A 6,471-nucleotide genomic window follows, 5' to 3' on the forward strand; every position below is an offset into this window, starting at 1 on the left:
TAGTCTAACAACAACAAACAGTGTAATGTTGCAGTCCTGATGCTAATGTGCTAGACTACAAAGTCGTTTGAAATGCAAGGTTGGTGGTTCAAACTCACCAGCTGCTTCTTGGAAACCTTACACAGAGTTGCTATGAGTTGGAATTGACTCAATGGCACTTAACAACAACAATAGTGTAATGTATGGCGCTGTAAGATAAGCAGTGGACTGCTAAACAGAAGATCAGCAGTTCGAAATCACCAGTCGCTCCTCCGAAACTCTATACAGGGTCGCTCTAAGTCGGAACCAACTCGACAACACTTAAGAACAACAACGTAATGTGGCAGTATTGTGTGCCAGCATGTAGATTCAGACTCATGGCAACTCCATGTGGCAGAGGAAACTGGCCCATGGGGCTTCCTAGACTGTAATCTTCAATCTTTTGTTCTGCGAAGTATGTAGGTATACAAAGTTGGACAGATTTTCCGTTTTGTTTGTTTTTTTTCAATGTATGAGGCCCAATCTTTAGTCCAGTTGTATTGGTCGTGGTGTTGGCTGCCACTCATAATGACAGCATTTGACCCAGCAGAAATGTCCATGCAGGTTTCCTACGCTGGCATCTTCAGAAGGGAGCAGGTCTTTCTCCTGGGGAGCCCCTGGGTGGGCTGGAACCATCAACCTTTCCATCAGCTGTGGAGTACCTATCCATTGTGCCACCAGGGCTCCTCTTCAAATGAAATAGGCTATCTTAATGATATCTCTGAACATAGTATCTAGAGATTCATTCATTGCTAGTTCTACAACCTGTGTTGTGGGTGCTGTAGTGGCACTAGAGGAAAAGCACGGGACTGCTAACCACAAGGCTGGCATTGTTCAACCCCACCAGAGACTCCCCGGAAGCCCTATACAGGATTGCAATGAGTTGGGTGGTACTTAACAACAACAAATGTCTTATGACCCTGCCTGGTACTCACATAAAATGTAGAACCAAGACAAGGATTTGAATTCTGCTCCTTCACGTACAAACTGAGGATAGCAATAGGACCCCGACTCAAAGCTGTCACACTGAGGAGAAGATCCAGGTGGGGACTAGCTAGTTGTTCAGCGCCGCCGACAATTTGCCCTTTCCACACTAACTCCCATGTCAGCTGTTGATGTTTTCTACTCTCCCTAACACTTAACTCTTCTCCTTTGTTTCTTTATGGCATCTTATGTGTCAGGATCCACGATCCAACACTCATGGAAGCAGCAGTCAAGAAATCAAATGACACATTGCATTAGGCAAATGTGCTGCACAAGACCTCTGTAAAGTGTTCAAGAGCAAACATCAGTTTGAGGACTAAAATGTGCCTGATCCAAGCTGTGGTATTTTCATTCTCCTCATATGCACGTGAAAGTTGGACACTGAATAAGGAAGACCATAGATGAATTGATGCATTTGAATTATGGCATTGAAGAAGAATACTAAAAAAGTACCATGAACTGCCAGAAGAACAAACAAATCTGTGTTGGAAGAAGTACAGTCAGAATGCTCCTTAGAAGCCAGGATGGACAGACTTTGTCTCCCACACTTTGGACATGTTATCAGGAGAGACCTGTTCTTAATGAAAGACATCATGCTTGGTAAAGTGGAGGGTCAGCGAAAAGAGGAAGACCACCAACAAGATGGAAGCAGCAATGGGCTCAAGCATAACAATTGTGAGGATGGCACAGGACTGGGCAGGGATTAGTTCTGTTGTGTACAGGTTGGTTATGAGTCAGAACCAACTCGATGGTACCTATAAACAACAACAAATGTGCTTCTATCCATACCTGGAAGTGCCCATCCCACTTTCCTTTGGGGCTGACAAACAAGAATATTTTGGCAACTAAGACTTCCATGTGATTTCATTTTCAATAGGACAGGAGCAGAGAGACCATTAGCTTAGTAGACAGCATTACTCAGAAGCCTGGAGGGAGCAAGCAGGCAGTGGTGTCCCATCATGCACTTCACAGGAAGCAAAGGAAGAACAGAAATCCTTCATTGTCTTCAAACCAAGAAGGGTTCCAAGGACAACTTTCTTCATCGAATATCTTGTCTGCACCGCAATCAATCTTTCCTTCCTTCCTCCCTGCCTCCCCGCCTCCCTGCCTTCCTTTCTTTTTCATCATTCTCTTTTTCTCTTTATAAGAGTGAAGAATAGACTCTTTTTGCAGTTCCTGGCCATTCTAATGACAGACTCAAAGAGATCAATACATCAAACAGGGGGAAATCATACTGTATAATAAACACTACTGTTTATGGACACAATACATCTCTTTTTAAATGTACAGTATCTTAAAGAACTGAATTCTCATTACTGCCAATTTTGGGGGCAAACATATTGTGCATTGAGTGGGTGAAATTTAAAAACAATCTATATTCACACATATACACAAATTCTTACTGTAAAGCATAATGCTACTAATCCAATCATAGTTTTACACTGACTTTTTTTTATAAACATGGTTATGCATTCTGTGGGGGCTATGCAATAAGCACTGGACTGCTAACCACAGGGTCAGTAGTTTAAAGTCACCAGCTGTTTCACGGAAATCCTATACAGGGTCACTATGAGTCAGAACCAACTCAACAGCATTTAACAACAACAACAACTACACAATTGAAAGAGAAACCCTGACGGCACAAATGGTTAAGAGCTCAGCAGCTAAGAAAGGTAGGTGGTTCGAACCCACCAAGAGTCTCTGTGAGAGAAAGACGTAGTGATCTGCTCCCAGAAATATGACAGCCTAGGAAATCCCATGGGGCAGTTCTACTGTCAAATGGAGTTGGCATGAGTTGAAGTTGATTCAACAACAATACACTTGCAATAAAGGGATGAAATTAAGAAGATTGAAAAATCTGTCCAACTTTGTTGTTTTTCTCACATACTTAACAGAAAAATTATTTCTCTGTAAAAACCAGTAATATTAGAAGTGAGTCAAGTACAATGAATTAAAAGTACCAAGTGTTCCTTTGACATTTATTTTTAGAGGAATTGGTGATGTGTTGTGTGTTTAACTGTTCTTCCAACAACATGCGTCGAAGGCATTTTCTTAACTTCAGAACCAATATTTTGCATTAGTAACTCATTACTCTACAGTTGGCTATGCCTTCTAATGTGGGTTGATTACTTTAGGCTATCTCATAACTTAGTTAATAGCCATAAATGCAGTTATTAAAATGGTTAGAATAAACTATAATTTTTTTATGATTAAAAGTAATTGTCATCATGGAATATTTTAGAAAGCCTTTATTTCCTTCTTCCTCTATTATACGTTCATGGCCTCCCCTGGGCGTGTGTGTATGATGAGAGGAACCCACTTCCTTCTCCTTATTCTTATCACAAGGCTTGTTCAAGAGTTCTCCACCATCACAAACTCCATTTCTGTAAATTCCACTCAACTCCTGATGTCCTGTTACCTGGTTCTACCATACCACTGACCTAAGACTGTCTTTTCCAAGGTAGTTGTGGTGGTGTTAGGTGACGTTGAGTTGATTCCGACTCAGTGACCTTATACATAAAAGAACAAAATCTTGCCTGGCCCTGTGCCATCCTTACAATTGTTAGGTTTGAACCCATTGCTGCTGCCACTGTGCTAATCCATCTCATTGGGGTCTTCTTCTTTTTCACTGACCCTCCACTTGACAAAGCATGAGGTGCTTCTTTAGGGACTGGTACCACTTGATAAGAGGTCTGAAGTATGAGAGACAAAGTCTTGCCATCTGGCGTCTAAGGAGCATTCTACTTGTACTTCATTCAACATAGATTAGTTTGTTTTTCTAGCAGCCCATGGTTCTTTCAATATTCTTCTCCAACACCATAACTCAAATGTATCAATTCTTCACATGTCTTTCTTATTCATGCATATGAGGTAAATGAAACTACCAAGGCTTGGGTAGTCAAATTTAATATCTTTACTCTTTAAAACTTTCAAGAGGTTTTGTGCAGTAGATTTGCCAAATTTAGTACATACTTAATACATATTTTGATTTTTTGACTGTTGGAAATGAGCTGAAATGGACTGGCATTGGCTATTTTGAAGCAGACCATCATATGACTTACTATTCTGGGAACAAAAAATTGAAAGAAAAAAAAAAAAAGGTGTAGTATTCATCACCAGAAAGAACATCTCAAGATCTATCTTGAAGTACAACATTGTCTGTGATAGGATAATATACATCTATCCACCTAGAAGAAAGACCAGTTAATACCACTATTACTCAAATTTACATACCAGTCACTAAAGCCAGTGATGATGAAATTAAAGAATTCTACCAACTTCTGAAGTCTGAAATTCATCAAACATGCAATCACGATGTATTAATAATTACTGACAATTTGATTGCAAAGTTTGAAAATAAAGAGGAAGGACCAGTGAAAAAATGACCTTGGTGATAGAAATGATGCTGGAGATCACATGATAGAATTTTGTAATACCAGTGACTTATTCATTACAAATACCTTTTCAAACAACATAAATGACAAAGATTCACATGGACATTACCATAGGGAACACTTGCTCATATACACTTGTTCAGGCTGAAGCTGAAGAAAATTACAACAAGTTCACAAGAACCAAGATATGACCTTGAATATATTTCACCAGAATTTAGAGTCCATCTCAAGAACGGATTTAATACCCTGGATATCAATGACCGAAGACCAGAAGAGATGTGGGATGACATCAAGAACATCACACAGAAAGAAAGCAAAAGGTCATTATAAAGCCAAGGAAGAAGGAAACGTCCCAAATGGATTTCAGAAGAGACTCTGAAATTTGCTCTCTAACATAGAGATGCTAAAGGAAGCGGAAAAAAATTAGGAGGTAAAAGAACGGAATAGAATTTCAAAGGACAGCTTGAGAAGGCAGTCAAGTATTATATGAAGTCTGTAAAGACCTGGAGTCAGAAAACCAAAAGGGAAGAACATGCTCAGCATTTCTCAAGCTGAAAGAACTGAAGGAAAAATTCAAGCCCTGACTGACAATACTGAGGCTAAATATTGAACAATGCAGAAGACATTTAAAGAAGACAATGGCGGCAGCTGAACCACAGCCTGCAACAGAAGCACCATTTGCCGCTGAAGCGGTTTACCAAGGCCAAGAAGGTGCTGTCCATTGAGAAGCCTGGGTTGGTGAAGACCTATCTGCGCGCCATAATTATGCTACTGGAGATGATGGGCAGCATGGGGGCTGTGGACAATGAATGGTAAGACCATTAATCAGGTGGAGTCAAGCCTGAGACCATTGGCTTCTACCTGGACATGTTCTCCATCACCTACAATGCTTTCAAGCACAGTCAGTTGGCATTGGCGCTACTCATTCCTCCTGCTTCATCCCCCTCAAGCAGACCCAAGGCCAATAAAGGGTAAAGGTGAAGGTGAAGAAGAAGACAATGGCACTTCAGAACAGTATGTCTTATCACTGTCTCTCTTCTGCTTTTGTTGTTGTTGTGAAGTGCCGTCCAGTCGATTCCAACCCATAGCGACCCTGTATAGGGTTTCCAAGGAGCAGCTGGTGAGCTTCAACCACCGACTTTGCAGTTCAAATGACTTTGCAGTCTGACGCATTGGCCCACAGCACCACACCAGGACTCCAGCCTCAGACCTTGTGGTTCGTAGTCCAGTGCTTATTGTAGAGAGCCACGTGCTCCTTGCTATTCTTCCTTAAGCACCTGGTTTATCCTCCTTTTATCTATGCCAAAGCACTAGCCATAGTCCCTCACCATTCATCTTGTAGCCTCGGTCACATATTCTGCTCGTGTCTAAAACAGCAGCAGCGAAGAAGAAAAAAATAAGAATCTTTCTGTATTTTAGTTCTCCAGTAACTCATAAAGTTAGTGGTGTGGTAGCCAGGCGTCGCAGACACACTTCCACACACAGGTAGTGAGGTTTACCCTCAACACAACCACACAAACACGCAGAAATACACGGAGGCAGAAGACCTTGCACATGGCTTGAACTTGGGCCCCAGGATGTGGCTGAGAAGAGAGTATGGTAGAACTCATCCATTATTGCCTGGCTGTTCCTCATCCCTGCCCCAGAAGGTGATGTGGCTAGCACAACATTAGTTTGTAAAACTTTACAAAATTCAACTTATAAAGGCTCACTTTGTCATATGGCCAATTTGGCAAATTCTGTGAGTCTCTGCATTGTTTCTTTTAGACAAGGTTACTCATGACAGTGATCTATCTGTGTTACATAAAGGGCCTTGGACCGTTTCTCTGACCTTTAGTGGATGTACCCAAGGTTTTAATTCACCTGAAAGTGTGCTACGATCCGAGGACTATGGCCAGATATGTAACTGTATTCTGTAACTCTGCCAATTCTTTGGAACGATGACTTTTGAGAATGAGAAACTATGTCTATTTAAATCACACCGGCTATGCTTGTCCTCAATGCCATGGTGTTTCTTATTGTTGTTGTTACGTGCCGTCGAGTCGGTTCCGACTTACAGGGACCCTGTATAGGG

At 41.3% G+C, this 6,471-nt stretch overlaps 1 pseudogene; it reads left to right on the top strand.

The window, feature by feature from the left end:
* The first annotated feature begins 3,653 nt into the window (after positions 1-3,653).
* On the top strand, positions 3,654-5,365 carry LOC102812656 (annotated as a pseudogene).
* The last annotated feature ends 1,106 nt before the right edge of the window (positions 5,366-6,471 follow it).

Source organism: Chrysochloris asiatica, unplaced genomic scaffold (genome assembly GCF_000296735.1).
Source record: "Chrysochloris asiatica unplaced genomic scaffold, ChrAsi1.0 scaffold00056, whole genome shotgun sequence".
Classification (NCBI taxonomy): Eukaryota; Metazoa; Chordata; class Mammalia; order Afrosoricida; family Chrysochloridae; genus Chrysochloris; species Chrysochloris asiatica.